Source organism: Amblyomma maculatum, chromosome 3, assembly GCF_055883805.1.
Source record: "Amblyomma maculatum isolate TAMU_Amacu chromosome 3, ASM5588380v1, whole genome shotgun sequence".
Classification (NCBI taxonomy): Eukaryota; Metazoa; Arthropoda; class Arachnida; order Ixodida; family Ixodidae; genus Amblyomma; species Amblyomma maculatum.
The window spans coordinates 145,796,409-145,815,769 of record NC_139346.1 but is presented as its reverse complement, the minus strand read 5'-3'; the positions used below and the strand labels follow the sequence as shown (position 1 = coordinate 145,815,769).

The 19,361-nt window shown below is 47.5% G+C and overlaps 6 non-coding genes and 1 pseudogene across 6 annotated transcripts; all 7 read right to left on the bottom strand.

Moving 5' to 3' along the window:
* Nucleotides 1-245: 245 nt before the first annotated feature.
* Nucleotides 246-317, bottom strand: TRNAT-CGU (transfer RNA threonine (anticodon CGU)). Its single transcript has one exon. It is a non-coding gene; the product is annotated as a tRNA-Thr (tRNA).
* A 76-nt stretch (nucleotides 318-393) lies between these two features.
* TRNAT-UGU (transfer RNA threonine (anticodon UGU)) lies at nucleotides 394-465 on the bottom strand. The gene has a single exon. It is a non-coding gene; the product is annotated as a tRNA-Thr (tRNA).
* A 74-nt stretch (nucleotides 466-539) lies between these two features.
* On the bottom strand, nucleotides 540-611 carry TRNAT-UGU (transfer RNA threonine (anticodon UGU)). The gene has a single exon. It is a non-coding gene; the product is annotated as a tRNA-Thr (tRNA).
* Nucleotides 612-4,500: 3,889 nt separating this feature from the next.
* Nucleotides 4,501-5,687, bottom strand: LOC146196294 (uncharacterized; annotated as a pseudogene).
* A 5,064-nt stretch (nucleotides 5,688-10,751) lies between these two features.
* TRNAT-CGU (transfer RNA threonine (anticodon CGU)) lies at nucleotides 10,752-10,823 on the bottom strand. Its single transcript has one exon. It is a non-coding gene; the product is annotated as a tRNA-Thr (tRNA).
* Nucleotides 10,824-10,899: 76 nt separating this feature from the next.
* Nucleotides 10,900-10,971, bottom strand: TRNAT-CGU (transfer RNA threonine (anticodon CGU)). Its single transcript has one exon. It is a non-coding gene; the product is annotated as a tRNA-Thr (tRNA).
* A 75-nt stretch (nucleotides 10,972-11,046) lies between these two features.
* TRNAT-CGU (transfer RNA threonine (anticodon CGU)) lies at nucleotides 11,047-11,118 on the bottom strand. Its single transcript has one exon. It is a non-coding gene; the product is annotated as a tRNA-Thr (tRNA).
* Nucleotides 11,119-19,361: the final 8,243 nt, after the last annotated feature.

The following is a 19,361-nucleotide window of genomic DNA, read 5'->3' as shown; positions in this document are numbered from 1 at the left end:
CAGGCGTGGAAGGACAACTTTGTACGTTTCGGTAGTGCCCTGAGGAGTCGAAAGACCTCGGCCAACGGCCGATGCGCTGTTTCCAGCAAGCAACATTTTCAGGCTCAGCCGCCCAGAACGCCCTTCTTCTTCCTCCTGAGCTCTCTCCTTCTTCCTCTGAGCTATAGCGGCTTGTGAACGACGGTTTTACTTCGCTTGACCAAATCGTGTTATTTTTCTCGAGCAAAAAAGGAAGGCAGTGCAATAGCCGCCAGTGAGGATCGAACTCACGACCGCTGGTTTACGAGACCAGCGCTCTACCACTGAGCTATAGCGGCTTGTGAACGACGGTTTTACTTCGCTTGACCGAATCGTGTTATTTTTCTCGAGCAAAAAAAAGGAAGGCAGTGCAATAGCCGCCAGTGAGGATCGAACTCACGACCGCTGGTTTACAAGACCAGCGCTCTACCACTGAGCTATAGCGGCTTCTGAACGACGGTTTTACTTCGCTTGACCGAATCGTGTTATTTTTCTTGAGCAAAAAAGGAAGGCACTACAATAGCCGCCAGTGAGGATCGAACTCACGACCGCTGGTTTACAAGACCAGCGCTCTACCACTGAGCTATAGCGGCTTCTGAACGACGGTTTTACTTCGCTTGACCGAATCGTGTTATTTTTCTCGAGCAAAAAAGGAAGGCAGTGCAATAGCCGCCAGTGAGGCTCGAACTCACGACCGCTGGTTTACAAGACCAGCGCTGTACACACTGAGCTGTAGCTTTTTTTTTCTTTATTTCCGAAGTATACATGAACACGAAATGGTCGCACTTAATAAAACACTTTAGCTGCCCTTGAGCTGACGTCTGTGAGGTTAAAATTTCTTCAATTTTATCAGGTCATCCAGAACTTCTGCCCACTGTGGTGGGTCGGGTAGCGCGCAGATACATTCCCGTAGATAAACAGCACTTTCAATAAAATTTTCACGCACACTGCGAATGTTAATATCTTCATGCCTTACTTGTGTTCGTGTTTTCTACAAGCTGTGGTGGCCTAGAAGCATTATTAAATCATAGGGTACGTCTTCGTTCTCCACCGGTAAAAAACGGATGCCATAAGGGTTTAGTGGCAGCTCTTTTTTAATTGTTCTTTGTAGCACGTCCCAATGAAATACATCTCAGCAGTCTAAGAATATGTGTTCGATTGTCTCTGGCTTCTTGCAATGCTGGCAGTTTGTCGTCCAAGGGACATAGATTCCTTTTTCGTGAAGCCAGGTTTTGACGGGTAGAGTGTTCGAGTGCAACTTAAAAAAGAACATTTTGGCGGCCGGTCTAACTGGCATCCACTTCACTCGTTTTAAAATATCCTGTCCTGGGCCTCCTCGGTAAGGCTACCTATACAAAGGTGCCGGCAGCATGATTTCCAATAGGTCCTTATACAGCTTTTTCTTGCGAACGCTGTACAAATATTCAAGGGAAAAACGCACTTCTAACAACTTGTAAGAGAGAACTACCTCGCGCAAATATCCTGTGACAGCACCACGCATGTTTTCACTTGAGGAGACAACAAATCCGGGTAACAGCCTTTGCAGCCGCACTTGTATGGCTGTTCTTAAAAATGTGTCATTTTGGTCGCGAAGAAAAAAAAAAGCGCGATACCACTTGGCGCAGAAACAAATGAATCAATCCGATTCCTCCGCTTTTTAAAGAAAGAAATAAATTCGTTCGCCTTGTCTTTTACTAGGTCGAAGTCCAAAGAAAAACCGCGAACACACGATGAGTTTTTTGAATGGCAGTTCGTGACGCACATAGAACATTCATTACATGCCATATCTTGGAAATCAAAAACACATTGCAGATGAACGCGCGTGAAAAGATTGACAGTTGCCTTCCTTGCCATGCTTCCGTTTTCTTTCGCTATCTATTTGTTTCTTCCTTCAAGTGTAAGCTAGGATCGTGATAACATTGTAGGGGCACACCCAGATACTACATTGGCAAGGAAGACCATTGCAATCGGGAGAAAGAAGCCGGTTCAGCATCCCATAAGCCGTGCCAAAATCCGGAGCTTTTTTCCCAGTTAACCCGACATCCAGTCTGGTCACAAAACTTTTCAACAACGTTAACCACTTCACAAATGCTCTCTCTGTTTTTACAAAGTACTGCAATGTCGTCCGCGTATGCAAGTAGCTTCACATGCGCCGACTGAAGCTTGAAACCCGAGATGCAGTCATTATTGAGAATGGCCAAGCATAATGGCTCGAGATAGGCTGCTAAAAGCAGAGGAGAGAGTGGGCATCCTTGCCTCACCGAAGAACGCACTTCGAGACTGTCAGTGAGATCGCCATTCACTATAATACGCGTCGAGCAGTTTGCGTACGCCATTTTCACTCCCTCCACGATTACCGAGCCCAGGTTACAATGCTCTAGAATGGAGAAAAGGATGTCGTGCGATACTCGATCGAACGCTTTTTCCAAATCCCAAATCCAGCTGAATTATGGCAACCTGACTTCCAAGCGTGTCTACACATTCCAGTACGGTTCGCGCCACATGTGTATTTGTGGCGATGCTGCGACCTCTTATGCCGCACGTTTGGTGCGGTCCGACTAATTTAGCTATTACACTCAGCAATCTCTTCGCTAAAACCTTCATAAAGATTTTGTAATCAACATTTGTCAGGCTTAATGGCCTATAAGACTTCACCAACAGGCGTTTCTCTGGATCATCACCTTTTGGAATAAGTACGATGTGGGACGTAGTAAATGATAATGGCACTTGTTTGCGTTCGTAGGCTTCTCTTATCACTTGCAACATAAGGCTGGAAACATGGTTTTTAAATGCTTTGTAAAAGGAGGCGCTCAGCCCATCTGGTCCAGGGGCTTTCCCACATGGGAGGTCATCTACGGCCTTTTCTATCTCTTGCATTGTAACAGGCATTTCAACTCTCTTTCACACGATCTTCGAGCGTTGACATTAGCCGTAAATATTCTATTGGAAACCCTTCACTATGTTCGCGCGTATTACTCAGACGCTCAGCAAAATATTTCAGAATCGCACACTTTATATCTTTAGCATCGTTCGTAATCTTCCCTTCATGTCTTATTTGCCTGATTTCCTTCTGGCAAGCGTACCTTTTTTCATCTGATAGCGCTCGCTTTGTCGACGCCTCGCCAGCCCACAGTTTATCGCTTCTTGCGCGTATAACCGCGGCTCTGTACTTCTCAGCGTCGATTCTTTCTAAATGAGATTTCACATCTCTTATTTGCTTAGTGAACTTCCCCGGCGCACAGCTTTCCATGCACAACAGACACTCAAGTTGTCCATGAAGTTCCTTTTCTGTTTCTTTCTGTTTGTACCGAATAACACTGCTCCTTTCTATTGCTTTTATCTTCACCTGCTCTTTAAATCTTTCCCATTTATCTGCATGGCTTTCTTCATGCCCCTTAAGCAAACATTCCAAATCGTTCGTGATTGCCTTAACAAACTCTTCATCCTCCAAACTTTTCTCGTTCAGTTTCCATAGATGCCAGTTGAAAACAGATTTCTTAACCTTCCTTCCAAAAGTCGCACTAACAAGGCAATGATCACTAAACGAAATAGGTTTTACGTTATAGTCTGTACAAATTGGAACGAGATCAATAGATACATACAGCCTGTCTAGTCTCGCATGACTATCGCGTTGAAATTTCGTGTATTCCAGACGGGTTCCATAAGAAAACACATTTCCAATGTCTTCCAAGCAATAGTCATGCACAAATACATTCAACAGTTCAGCGCTCTTGTCTTTCACTGATCTAATCTTCACTCGATCAGTAGCAGCACACACACAGTTTAAATCACCCAATACAAGCAAAATTTTGTCACATTTCAAGTACGGCTCGACTGAACAAAAGAAGTTTTGACGATCACTTTCAACATAGGGGGCGTACATACAGACAGCACGCCAAAATAAATTTGAGAACAAGAAGTCAACAACCAAGAGTCGGCCACTTTCGCATGCAAATACGTAGTGTACGCTTATACCCAAAGTATTGCGAATGAAAAGAAGGCATCCGCCTGATTCTCCCACAGAGTGACCAACACACACATCAAAGTTTGCATGAAAAACAGACACCATGCGGTCCGCATGGTCCTGAGATTCTATCTTCGACTCGTGAACGGCTAGTAAGTCTATTTCATTATCTAGCAGCAGGCGATTCAACTGGCATTGCCGCCTTCGGGCTCCAAGCCCTCTAACATTCAAGGTTGCTACACGTAATGGGACATCTAGATTAATTGCCATGAGTCTAGAGAAAAAGGCGCCCGATCCGTGTGATGCCTACCTCAATCGTCAATGTGGCTCTGCTTGTCCGAGGTTCCGTAGCGTACGCGCTCGTATCAGGCCTCCCAACGGGATGTCTGAATGTGTACTGAGGCGTGCCTGACCACCACACTTGCCACCTTCCATAAACAATCAAAGAGCCACAACCGAAAACAGGCTATGACGGCTGACGCACCACCTGCACTCACAGGCATTAGGTCCCGTCCAAACTACGGAGGCGGTTTCCCCGCCTGCCGCGTCTCGGACGAAACGTTCGGTCGAGGCTTCAACGTCGAACGTCGAACCCCGGTGCTTTCGATGGCGGCTCGTCACTGCCACCACCAGACTGCAGATCCTCACCGGCGCTCTCATCATGGGGCCGCTTCCCAACGGGTAGGCCGCTTACTCCTGCGCTGAAGTCCATAACGTCGGCGTTGGGAGGCTCCGCGCTGCCTTGGCTTTCGAGCACAGGTTCACTGGCGTCCGCCACGCTACTTGCGTCCAGTTGGGAACCATTCTCCACTGGTGCAGAATCCGCTGTCGCAACGGCCGTGGATGTCCTCCTCTTTGTCAAAGGGGTCAACACCGGCCCATCATTCCTTGCCGGTTGCCCGGTTGTTTTGGCTGCCTCTTCCGCGTCCGCCTCATCCTTCAGATGCTCGGAAGAATCTTCACTGTTCCCAGGACCAGCGATGCTCGCGTAGCTACGAGAACACTGCCCTTCTTCGTGGCCAAAACAACGGCATGCACCACAACACGGAACCTTACACTCTCGGCGAATGTGGCCGGTACTTCGACACCGGAGACATAACGGAGGCCTTCCAGGTACTACGACGAGCGCCAACTCACCGCCGACGTTCAGCTGGTGCGGCAAGTCGTCCAGTTTGACCCCAACTTTCATCTTCAAGGTGACAATCCTAGTAGTTGAACCCTTATCCGATATGCCATGCACGCGCCAGCGCTCCCTGGCCACTTCGGAAACCTTTCCGTACGGCGCGAAGGCCACACGCACATCTTCATCCGGAACGTTGTGAAGCAACCAGTGGAGCTTCAGCCACACATCCTGGTTAGCCGGATCAATAACGAGGCAGTGACGTTGCTTCACACACAACTCACCAACTCCTGCAATCTTCTTCACAGCATCCGCGTCTTTCAGGGTGATGGCCCAGACGTGGCTCATGCGATACGCCCCCATGGCGATAACGTCAGAGAGCAGCGAATGCTGAGCCAACGAGTCTCGGAAATCTTCCACCCGGTACGGGCGGGCCCTGATATCCGCGTGCAAAAAAAATGTGTTTAACAAAAAACGCCCTGTTGGAAGACTTGGCAGAACAACCTGGTAGTCATTATCCTGTTCCAAAGCCCTGTTACCGCGGCCAGACATGGCCGCTGAAGCCGCTCCTGCGGAGCCCGTCATTACACGTCCATACGCTGTGACGGCCGGAAGTGGAATCACCACTGAGCTATAGCGGCTTTTTTTTTTCTTTATTGCCGAGAAACACAAAACAAAAATACACATAATAAAACACGCCAACTACACTTGAGCTAACGCGTACGTGGCTAAAATCTTTTCAAGTGCACTAACTCATCAAAGAGACAATGCCATTGTGGCGGATCCTGCTGCTTCCTGAAAGTTTCGCGTATATACACAGCACTTCAATAAAGTTTTCAAGCGCAGATCGTGTATCTATATCTGCATGACGCACCTGCATTCGTGTTTTCCACAAACTATATGGAGGCCAAGGAGCATAATTAAACCATAAGGTGCATCATCGTTCTGCACTGGTAGGAATCTTATACCGTAAGGAGTTAATGGAAGTTCCTTTTTAAAATTCCTTTGGAGGACGTCCCATTGAAAGACAGCATCCCAACACTGGAAGAGAACGTGTTCAATTGTTTTCGGTTTTTTGCACAACAGGCAATTTGTTGTCTATGGGACGAAGATACCTTTATCACTCAGCCAGGTTTTAACAGGGAGCGTATTAGAGTGAAGTTTGAAAAGGAACGTTTTAGAAGATGGCCTCACGGGCATCTTCTTAACTCTTTTCAAAACGTCCTGCCCTGGGCCTCGATAGTGTAATGTCCGGTAAAAAGGCACCGGCAGCATCACGTCAATGAGATCTTTACACAGTTTTTTTCTGGGAACATTGTAAAGGTAATCAAAAGAAAACCGCACTTCCAGTAACTTGCACGAAAAAACAACCTCGCGCAGGTAGCCAGTCACAGTACCAGGAATGTTTTCACATGACACAATCCATTCAAGGAGCAGCCTCTGCAATCGCACTTGCATCACAGTTCTTAGAAAGGTATCTTTTTGATCACGGAGGAATATAAATTGCGAAACCACCTGACGCAAGAACAGATGTGCAAGGCCAAGCCCGCCCCTTTTAACAGAAATAAACAAATTCGTCCGAGCGGCTTTTTCTCATGTGGATGCCCAAATAAAAACAGCAAAAACGCGGTGCATTTTCTGAATTGAGGTTCGTGAGATACACAACATATTTATAAGGTACCACAGCCTCGAAATAAGAAAAACATTGCAAATAGAAGCGCGCGAAAATATTCAGTTGCCTTCCTTGCCACGCATCCACTTTTTCTTTTGCTCTGGATGTTTCTCCCATCCAGTGCACGTTGGGATCTTGATAACATTCTAAAGGCACGCCTATATATCGCGTTGGGAGAGCAGACCATCGCAGCTTACAGAAGAAATCAGGTGCCACATCCCAATCACCGTGCCAAAACCCAGAGCTTTTCTCCCAATTGATCTTACATTCGGTTTGATCACAAAATGTTTGGACGACACTTGTGACTTCACAGATGCTCTTTCTGGTTGCACAAAGCACTGCTGTGTCATCAGCGTATGCTAGCATTTTCACATGTGCTGATTGCAGCTTGAATCATAAAATGCGATCGCTATCAATGATAGCCAAGCAAAGTGGCTCTAAACACAGTGCAAAAAGCAGGGGTGAGAGCGGCCAGCCCTGCCTTACCGATGAACGTACTGCGATGCTGTCAGTCAGTTCACCATTCACTATAATACGGGTCGTGCAGTTCGCATAAGCCATTTTAACACCCTCCAATATGACTTCATCTAGGTTAGAATGCTCCAAAATGGAAAAAAGAATTTCGTGAGAAACACGGTCAAAGGCTTTCGCCAAATCTAACGGCATCATGGCTATCTGACCCCCGAGTGCATGAACACATTCTAGTACGGTTCTTGCGACATGTATATTCGTGGCAATGGATCGACCCTTGATGCCACACGTTTGATGAGACCCAACAAATTTCTTTATTACGCTTTGCAGTCGTTTTGCTAAAACCTTCATGTACACCTTGTAGTCAACATTGGTGAGGCTTATCGGTCGATATGACCCCACCAACAGTCGTTCATAAGCTTCAGTGATTACACAGAGCATAAACTGAGCCGAATACTGCTGAAAAGTTTTAAAGAAGGCAGCGCTTAGCCCATCCGGCCCAGGGGCCTTCCCAGGTGTCAGGTCACCTATTGCAGATTCTATCTCCTGCAACGTTATCGGTGTTTCTAGGCGCGCTTTACTTTCGTCATCCAGTGCAGGCATCAGTCTTAGAAAATCTGTTTGAAAGCCGCCTGCAGTCTGAAGCTTACCGCTAAGCAGTTCTTCAAAGTGCTCTGCTACCGCACGCTGAATATCTAGCATTTTCAGTGATATGGCCGGCATACCTTATACTCCTTATTTCTTTCTGGCAGGCGTATCTTTTCTCGTCTGCTAGCGCTCGTTTTGTTGCCACTTCTCCTGCCCAAAGTTTTTCAGCCCTTGCACGTATGATCAGCCGCTGTGTATCTTTCGCTGTCGATTGTTTCCAGCTCACCTTTAATCTCTCGTATTTTACTGGCGAAATGCCCTGGCACAGAACTTTCCATGCTAAAAAAACTGGAGTTGTTCATTCAGTTCTTTTTCTTTCTCTTTATGCCGCACCTTACTGCTCTTTTCTATGGATTTCAATTTGACCCACTCTTTGAAGCTGTCCCATTCCGCTGCAAAACTTACTGGTCGCATAGCAAGACGATTTTCAAACTCGGTCTTAACTTCCGTAAGGAACTCTTCATCGGCGAGAAGCTTGGCATTCAGTTTCCATAGGTGCCAGTTAAAGCGCGATATCTTTCCTTTCCTAACAAACACTGCACTCACGAGACAATGATCACTGAAAGACACTGGCTTGTCCTCATATGCAGTACATAGGGAAACAAGATCAATCGAGGCATACAGCATGTCGAATCTTGCATGGCTATCTCGCTGAAAGAGCGTGAACTCTGGCTGGCTTCCAGTGGAGAACACACTACCAACATCCTCAAGGCCATACTCATGCACAAGTGCATTCAACAGCTCAAAGCTTCTGTCTGTTCGAGGTTCACACTTCGCCGCTCGGTCCACAGCTGCGCACACACAGTTGTAGTCACCAAGTACAAGCAAGATTTTGTCGGTCTTCAACCACAATTCAATAGACTCAAAAAAAGATTCACGTTCGCATTTTGAATTGGGAGCATACACACACAACACGCCAGCATAAATTACAGTAGGTAAAATCAGTAACCAAAAGTCGACCACTTGGACAGGCAAAAACGGACTCTACGCTTACTCCCAGCGTGTTACGTATAAATAAAAGGCATCCACCCGATACACCAACAGAATGGCATACACACACATAAAATTTTGCTTGAAAAGAAGCCACCATACGGTCAATGCTTTCTTGGCTCTCAATCTTTGACTCTTGTACAGCTGCTATATCTATATCATTATCCAAAAGGAGGCGACTGAGCTGGCATTGTCGCCTTCTCGCTCCCAGCCCTCTGACATTCAAAGTAGCTACGTGTAACGGCGAATTAAGCTTGAGAGTCATGTATTAGAAAGAGACGCCCGTACCCGCATGGTGCCTACCTTCATGGTTGCGTGGCCTCCGCTTCTGAAGAACAGCGGCGTATGTGTGCATGTAATGTCCTCCCAGCAAAACATCGGGCTGTATTCAAACGAAGTCCATGCACCGTCTTTCATTTTTTTTTTCACACACGCCACTCTTGGTTGCAGAATGTTCCTGACGCTGGTCGGTAGGCAGCCGACCCACAAATCGTTCAGGGCACCACAAAACTACGGAGGCGGTTTCCCCGCCTGCCGCGTGTCGGCCGAGAAGTTCGGCTTTGGTCGCAAAGTTGCTCTTCGGATGCCCGCAGGTTTCGGCGGCGGCTCACCACAAACACCGCCTGGCAGCTGAGTCGCCTCGACGCTTTCCTCATGCGGACGTTTCGCGGCAATTAAGGCTGCTGTCTCCGGCCCAACCTCCATGGCATCAGTACAGGAAGGCTCAGTACTGAGATGGTCCTCAGCATCAGAAAATTTGATTACGTCTTCTGACGCTTCCTTTGACGCGCTTTCATGGTCCTGGGATGAAACGTTCAAGACATGCAGAGTTTCATTCTTTTCATTTGAGACCGTCACCTTATTCTTCTTTAAAACCGTCATGGAAGGCGCGTCCTGTTTCGTTGACTGACCTCTAATGTCAGCAGCCTCCTCCGCATCCTCCTCGTCCATAATTATCTTGGAAATCATAATTGTCCATAATTAACTCGGACGAGTCTTCGCTGGTGCCAGGTCCGGCAATGCTAGCGTAGGTACGAGCACACTGGCTGTCTTCATGCCCAAACAGTCGACAGGTTCCGCAGCGAGGAACCCGGCACTCTTTGCGGATGTGACCCGCACTCCGGCAGCGTAGGCACAAGGGGGTCTGCCTGGCACAATCACTAGCGCCAGCTCGCCGCTAACATTCAACTGATGCGGCAGGTCGTCGAGCTTCAAGCCAGCTTTCAGCTTCAGCGTGACGAGTCTAGTTGTGGAGCCCTTTTCTAGCATACCTTTAACACGCCAGCGTTCCCGGGAAACCTCCGACACCTTTCCGTACGGCGCAAATGCAGCACGAACATCCTCGTCTGGCACGTTGTGTAGCAGCCAGTGAAGTTTGATTCGCACGTCCTGGTTCGCCGGGTCAATTACCAAGCAGCGATCGTTTTTTACACACAGCCCACCTACACTTACAATCTTGTTCACCGCTTTAGTATTTTGAGAGTTACGGGCCAGACGTGGCTCATCCGATACGCCCCCATTGCGATAACGTCGGGGATTAGCGAGTGTTGCGCTAACGCATCCCGGAGATCTTCCACCCGGTACGGGCGGGCCCTGATATCGGCATGCAAAAAAACGGTATTCAAAACAAACCGACCGGTTGGCAGTGCAGTCAAAACAACCTGGTAAGTATTGTCCTGTTCAGCAGTCCTGTTACCGCGGCCTGCCATGGCCGCTGAAGCCGCTCCTGAGGAGCCCTGCATCCTGCGTCCGTTCACTGGCGTGGCCGGAAGCAGAATTACTGAGCTATAGCGGCTTGTGAATGGCGGTTTTACTTCGCTTGAACGAATCGTGTTATTTTTCTCGAGCAAAAAAGGAAGGCAGTGCATAGCCGCCAGTGAGGATCGAACTCACGACCGCTGGTTTACGAGACCAGCGCTCTACCACTGAGCTATAGCGGCTTGTGAACGACGGTTTTACTTCGCTTGACCGATTCGTGTTATTTTTCTCGCGCAAAAAAAAGGAAGGCAGTGCAATAGCCGCCAGTGAGGATCGAACTCACGACCACTGGTTTACGAGACCAGCGCTCTACCACTGAGCTATAGGGGCTTGTGATCGACGGTTTTACTTCGCTTGACCAAATCGTGTTATTTTTCTCGAGCAAAAAAAGGAAGGCAGTGCAATAGCCGCCAGTGAGGATCGAACTCACGACCGCTGGTTTACGAGACCAGCGCTCTACCACTGAGCTATAGGGGCTTGTGAACGACGGTTTTACTTCGCTTGACCAAATCGTGTTATTTTTCTCGAGCAAAAAAAGGAAGGCAGTGCGATAGCCGCCAGTGAGGATCGAACTCACGACCGCTGGTTTACGAGACCAGCGCTCTACCACTGAGCTATTTTTTTTTTCTTTATTGCCTGACTTTGACACAAATACAACGCACTGGAAAACAAAACAACAGGAACAAAGGAATAATATATGTACACAAAGGTAGCTAGCGTTGCCTAACACCCACTGAGGGGCAGGCATTGTCACGTTTAAAATTCCTTGAGCACCGTCAAAGGTTCCAGCTTTGACAGCCACTCAGGAGCACATGGTTGCAATTTAAGCACGTCGAGCCATCGCTGCACACTTTCACGGAAATACATGCTGGCTGGCCGTGCATCTGGATCGCAGTGATAACCAGCCATTCGTGCGCGCCATATACTGTGGAGGCACATTAACATAACCTGGTCTAACGGCATATCATCGTGGTTATCCAATGGCAAGTACCTAATGCCATGGGAATCAAGTGGCAACTGTTTTTTTATTGTCCTTTGCAGAACATCCCACAAATATACCCCCTCCCAGCAATGCAAAAACACGTGATCTATTGTCTCTGGCTGTTTGCAGATGAGACATTGGGCCCCCCACGGTAGGAACATACCCTTCTCCTCCATAAATGATTTTACACTCAAAGTACCGGTATGTAGCATAAAGAAAAACGTTTTAGCTCCCGGAGCAACTTGCATTTTCTTTACGCGTTTTAGTACATTACTTCCTGTGCCTCCATAGTATAAAGCTCGGTACAAGGGCACCGGGAACACCACTTCACAAACATCCTTGTATAATGTTCTCCTGTTAACATTACTTAAATACTCTTTCGAAAAACGTGCGCTTAAGAATTTCACACTCAAAACAATTTCCCTAAAGAATCCAAACAGAGAACCAGGCATACATTGAGTATAAACTACGAAATCAGGCAACGCTCGACCAAGTCTCTGTTGACACACTGTGCGCAGGAATGGATCACTGGCATCCCTAAAATCATAAACCGGTTGACAATCTGTCGCACAAACAAATGACCCAGACCAAGCCCCCCATGCTTCACCTGCCGGAAAAAATTTGTCCGACTGCACCTCTCCCAACTCGAGGCCCAAACAAACACCGCAAAAACTCGATGCAATTTTTGCACATTTACACGGGAGCAATGCAACACTTGCATAACATACCATAACTTACTAATTAAAAACAGGTTGCAAACTGCGGCTCTTGCAAATATTGATAATTGAGCGCTTTTCCATTTCTCCGCTTTTTCACTGGTTTCTTTGACCTGCTCTCGCCAGTATGGCTCGCTTTCCTTGTAAAATTTCAAGGGCACACCCAAGTACTTTGCAGGCGTTGTAACCCACGACACATTAGCGAAAGTGTCGGGGGTCAGCTGCCATTCTCCGTGCCAAAATCCCAGGCACTTACCCCAGTTAACTTTACTCCCTGTGACTTCGCTAAAATGTTTTACCACATCCACTGTCCTCTTTATACTCTCCTTATTTACACAAAAAACCGCAACGTCGTCTGCGTAAGACAACAATTTGACTTCTGACTCCTGCAGTCGAAAACCATCAATGTCATTGTTTTGTAGGATGCTTAAACACAACGTTTCAATATAAATGCCGAACAAAAGAGGGCTGAGGGGGCAACCTTGGCGCACCGAACGTCGTACGTTGATGGGGGCCCCCAGTGACTTATTGACAATTAATCTCGTAGTGCAGTTACGGTACGCCAAAGCCACTCCCTCTCGAATAACAGAGCCGACATTAACATAGTCTAATATACTTAACAGAATAGTATGTGCCACACAATCAAAAGCTTTCTCCAAGTCCAACTGCAGTAACGCAACACATGCATGAGTTGCATCGCAGCATTCGAGCACACTTCGCGCTTTGTGAATGTTCTGAAAGATAGATCGCCCTTTGATACCGCACGTTTGGTGAGGGCCCACTAGTTCGCATATAACCGTTTGTAGTCTGCCAGCAAGCACCTTCATATAAATCTTGTAATCAACGTTTGTCAGAGCAATGGGCCTGTAAGACGACAACTGCCTAAGCTTATCTGGTTGGTCAGTTTTCGGAATAAGTACTGTGTGCGATGATCCGAAAGACGCAGGCAGTGCCTTCAGTTCATACGCTTCATTAAATAAGGCACACAACAAAGGTGATAGCTGTTCCTTGAACGCTTTATAAAAAGCCGCACTCAGGCCATCAGGCCCGTGTGATTTCCCTGGGTTTAAATTTTCTATTGCCTGCTGCACTTCTTTTTCGCTTATTGGCCGCTCCAGTCTTTCTTTTTGTTCCTCGTCAATTTTTGGCATCGCGTCAAGAAAGGATTCTTTAAAACGGTCCAAATAAACCTCTCGGGACGAAAATAGATCTTCATAATACTCCCGGAAAGCTTTCGCGCTTCCTTCGTTATCAGTTTCTGTGCGTCCTGCCCAATCTACCTCTGCCACGTGATTTCGCCTTGCATTTGCTTTTTCTATTCCCAACGATCTTTTTGTCGGCGTCTCATCCATGGCCAATTTTTCCGCTCTTGCACGCACTAACGCTCCTTGGTATCTGTCTTCTTCTATCAAGTTAATCTGTTCTTTTATTTTTCGAATATCCTCTATCCATCTGCCGGGTGCCTTACATTCCTGTTCGTGTAGTTTTGCGAGCAAAGCCTTAAGCTGGGTTTCTGTAATTTTCTTCTCGTACACCAGGCAACTGGATCTGTCAATGGCTTTAATTTTAATCTGTTCCTTGCACAACTCCCACTGTTTCCAGATTTCGAGCCAAGTCCCTGGCCTCACTTTAATCAATTCATTCAATACCACGCGTCTAAAGGCATCATCCTTAAGCAATTTGTTGTTGAATTTCCATAACTCCCAGCTAAATGCATTGCTTCGTTTTTTGGTGCCGAATAAGCATTGCACCATACAGTGATCCGTGAATGTCATAGGCACCACTCGGTATTCATTGCATGAATGAATCAAATCCAGCGACGCGTAAATTCTGTCCAGACGCGCGTGGCTAGAACCTTGGAAGTGCGTGTACTGAACGGCACGCGGTCCTTCCAGGCAATCAGCCACATCCTCCATATTCCATTCGCTTATTACCTGGCATAACATTTTAGTGCTCTTGTCTCTGAATCCGCGTGTGCTGGTTTTGTCTCGAGCATTCAGTACACAGTTAAAATCGCCCAGCAATACTACCTGCCTTTCCGTACTTAACTGCTGCATAACATTCTCGAAAAACACTGTTCTTTCCTCCACACAGTTAGGAGCGTACACACAAATAATGCGCCACTCAACACCGCTGTATACACAATCAGCCACTACACACCGTCCAGAAGAGCATGAGGAGTAGCCCTTTACAACCAGACCAGGCAGCTTTTTGACGAACAATACACACCCGGCCGATGTCCCAACTGCGTGGCTAACAATGGCGTAAAATCTAGCCGTGAAACGTCGCACCATGCTCCCGGTCTCTTCCTCCCCATCAACCTTAGTTTCTTGCACGGCAAGCACGTCAATATCGTGGTCAGTTAAGAGCCGGTGCACCTGGCTCTGCTTCTTTTTGCCTGCCAATCCCCTGACGTTTAACGTGGCTACTCTTAAGGTGGTTTCGGGCGCCATTTTCATCAAGGGTGAAGAGACCGAAAGCATGGTGCTTACCTTTCCCGTCTAGCGCGTTGCTAGACGCCGTCGTTGGATCCATCCCCGTCCGGTGCGAGCGGCTGACCCGGCAGCGGGGGCACTTTATCCGCTGCCCGTCTCTCTGATGATATGTTTGGCCGCGGACGTAGCGTGGACCGCCGGGATTGCCCCGTTTTTGCTGGTGGCTCGTCGACGCTGGGGGCTGACACCTGGTTACCTTCAGGTTCGGACTGTGTGTGGGATCGCTTGGCTGGGGCTAGGACGCTTGGCTTACGAACAGCACTGGTGTCCGAGTGGTCCTCCCCATTATCCTGTTCCATACCATTTGCCGGCTCAAGTGCCGTGCCTTCCTCATTGATAGTGAGCTCAGGTGCAGAGTCCGCTCTCCCCACATCCCTCGCAGCATTGCCGCTTTCTGCCGAGTCCACCGATGAATCCGTCTCCCGTGTCTTCGTTCGAACCTCTCCGGCACCCTTCGCCGCCTCCTCCGCCTCGACCACGTCCATTGTGAGCTCCGCCGACCGTTCCGCAGTTCCATGTCCCGCGGCCGAAGCGTACGAAAGCACACAGGCAGCCTCGTCATGTCCGTAGCGTCTACACTTTGGACAACGCGGTACCTTACATTCACGTCGAACGTGACCGGTACCGCGGCAGCGTAGGCACTGCATCGCTCGCCCAGGCACCACGACAAGGGCTAGCTCTCCGGCAACTCGCAGCTGGTGAGGCAAGTCGTCGACCTTAATGCCGGGTTTCAATTTGAGGAGCACAGTCCTCGTGGTGGACCCCTTCTCCTTGACGCCTTGAACTCTCCACCTTTCCCGGGTCACCTCGGTCACATTCTCAAACGCAGCAAAAGCCGTCCGGATGTCGTCGTCTGCCACACCGTGCAACATCCAGTGAAGTCGCAGCTTCACCTGTTGGTCTTCGGGATCAATAATGAGGCAACGGCGTCCCTTAACTTCGATTTCCTTGAAAGCCGCCAATTTCTTCGTTGCTTCGGTGCTGCTTAACGTGACCGCCCAAACATGGTTGATCTGATACGCCCCCAACGCCACAACGTCGGGGAGCGCACCAGCCTTGACCAGGGCGTCGCGGAAATCCTCGACCCTGTATGGCCTGACTCGCACATCGCCGTGCAAAAAAAGCGTGTTAAAAACAACGCGTCCGGTGGGCAAAGTTGGCAGAATAATCTGATACTCGGTATCGTCCATGTCGTCGAGCCTGTTTCCGCGGCTGGAAAGGGCCGCTATCGCCGCTCCGCTGGAGCACATGATCCTGCGACCGTTCACTACGGTGTCCGGAAGTAGAATGCTCTACCACTGAGCTATAGCGGCTTTTTTTTTTCTTTATTGCACGGAAAAACTTCCGTAAAAAGGAACAACTCCACTTACTTAAACATGTCTATATCTAAAGTTACCGGGCTGCTTAATGCGAGCCCGTCATATCCTCAGCCCGACAATGCACAATCATCAGAACATCAAAAGTCTGGGAGACATACACATGCGTCTAGATACGGCATCCAGTTTGGAGGTTCTTCACGTGCAGCATATACACTTCTCACCAAAGCACACTGCTCCCGAAACACGGATTTCGACGATCTTGGTGGCTCTGCATGCCTGTCGATCATGCGGCTTTTCCAAAGGCTGAACAGTCCCATCAACACAAATAGATCGTAAGGCACGACAGAGTTTTTGTCAGGTGGCAAAAATCTAATTGTATAAGGCGTAATTTCAATGTCCTTTTTAAGAGTTCTTTGTAGTATGTCCCAAAAGAACATAGCATCACGGCACAGAATAAAGCAATGATCAATTGTCTCAGGCACGTTACAGAGACGACAATTTACCGACCAGGGCACAAACATCTCCTTATTGTGAAGAAATGTCTTGACAGGCAACGTCGCTGTATGTAATTTGAAAAAGAACGTTTTTGCAGCTGCCTGAATGTACATTTGCCTTACACGCTTTAGAACAGTGGTGTCCCAAAACCCCAGATAAGGCTGCCGATACAACGGTGTAGGGAACAAAGACTCAGTGATAGCCTGGGTCATCTGCTTTCTCGAGAGGCTATACAGGTAATCTACAGAGAAACGCACAGTGAGAAAATTGAAAGTGTCAGCAACCTCCTTAAGGAATCCCCATAAACGCCCCTCGCGAGCCTGCCCAGTTGGTGCGAATAAGTAAGGCAAATGTGGACTAAGGCGCCTAATGAGCACAGTTACAAGAAACGGATGGTTTGCCGATTTGAAAAAGAAAAAACGGGAGACAAGTTGATGCACAAACAAGTGAACAAGGCCCACTCCACCAGACTCTAAGGGAAGAAACAAGTTGTCACGCCGCATGGGCTCCCATTGAGAGCGCCACACAAATGTTGCAAATATTCTGTGTATAACTTGTACTTTGCTCCTCGCACAATGCAGGACCTGCAGGATATACGCAAGCTTTGCAAACAAAAATATGTTACAGACCTGTGCCCTAGCAAACACTGAGAGTTCCCTACCCATCCAAGCCTGCGTTTGTCGCCGCATAGGTACGATTTGTGAATCTTAGTAGGCTGCGCTGTTACGAACTTGGTGCAGCGGTACCCCTAGGTACTGAAGAGGACTACAGTCCCAGCATATGCCTCCAAACTGGCTTGGTCTAGTGCCCCAGTGTCCCAACCAAAAACCTTTGGATTTATCTAAATTAAGGGCCGCGCCTGATACATCGCAGAACTGTTCAGTCAAGTGTAAAGCCTCACGTACACTCTTTTTGTCAGAACAAAAGAGGGCGATATCGTCCGCGTAAGCTAAAATCTTAACTTCACATTGAGCCAGAGAGAAACCACGGATGGCTGCACTGTTAATTATACTGAGACAGAGGGGTTCCAGATATAAGCCAAACAACAGTGGAGACAGTGGACATCCTTGACGAACAGATGATTCCAGTGGTACTGGTTTCGTTAGCTCCTGATTAACAATTAGTCGTGTATACGAGTTCATATAGCACAGCCTTATGCCTTTGAGCAAAACGTCACCAATGTTTGCATTCTCCAAGACCGCGAACAAGAAATTGTGCCGAACTTTATCAAACGCCTTCGCCAGGTCAATTTGAATCAGAGCTACTTGGCCTGTCTCATCTGATACTGTCTCGATTACTGAACGTGCAATATGGATGTGTGTTTGAATACTGCGCCCTCTGATACCACATACCTGATGCGAACCTATCAAGTCCATGATAACCAGCTGCAAACGAGAACAAAGGACCTTGGCAAAAATTTTGTAATTAACATTACAGAGGGAAATTGGACGATATCCTTCAACAGTTTTCAATCGATTAGTATCTTTGCTTTTGGGTATTATTATTCTGTGGCCTGAATAGAAAGTGGGGGGGGGGGGGCAGGAAACCCACATCATAAGATGCTTGGAATACTTCCATCAAAACAGGCGTTAGGCAAGGCGAAAATGTTTTATAAAATTCGCTAGTAATACCATCTGGGCCAGGAGATTTCTGGTTCTGAAGGTCTGAAATGGCTGATTTAATTTCTTCCAAAGTGATGGGTCCCTCTACTACAGCACATTTCTCATCGTCTAGTCGAGGAAAGTTCTCAAGTAAGGAATTATAATCGAAACCCTGATTTGGATCTTTACAACTGCCGAACAGCTTTCGATAATAATCATAGAAAGCAGCAAGAATACTAGGAGCATCACTATATGTGCAACCACCATACTGAATTTCCAATATTTCCTTCGTAAGAGCATTCTCTCTTTCATCACTGAGGGCCCGACGTGAAGGTTGCTCGTCAAGAAACCTTCGAGTCCTAGATCTTATTAGGGCCCCCTTGTATCTTTCCGTCGCAATTTGCTGAAGCTCTGCCTTTACATTATTAATTTCTTCAACATAGGCACCCGGGCTAACCCTCTCTACCTCATGTAGCTCAGTTAGAGTGCGCCCAAGCTCACGAAGGTGGTGTCTCTTTAGGAACGCGATTCTTGCAGAGGCTTCAATTGCTAAGTTTTTGGTTTCCTGTTTGAACAAGTCCCATTTTTGAAAAACTGACAGATCATGGCGTGACCATATGTCTTTCAAACAAGTAGGTACAGCACGCTTAAAGATTTCATCTGAGAGCAGACAGTTATTCATTTTCCACAGTTCCCACCGAGGGTGAAGTATCTGCCGACTGTACCTCCCTACCTGAAGAGACACCATACAATGGTCACTGAAGAAGATGGGCCGCACCCAGTAACCAAACAAATTTGCTAACATGTCTGCAGAAACATAAATTCTGTCAAGGCGGGCATTAGAGGAGAACTGAAAATGAGTGAAATGAATACTGTCGCCTTTTTCCTGCCCCACATCCACAAGGTTATATTCACAAGCCAAATCGTTAAGTAATGCAGCACTAGGGTCATATCTCTTACATAATGCTGATCGGTCCTCATCCCTACAAACACAATTAAAATCTCCCAACAACATAATTTTGCGATCTGTGCACAAATGACTAACTAATGAAAGAAAAAAATGCCTTCTGTCTCGTTGTTTTACAGGGGCGTAAACACAAATAATTCGCCAC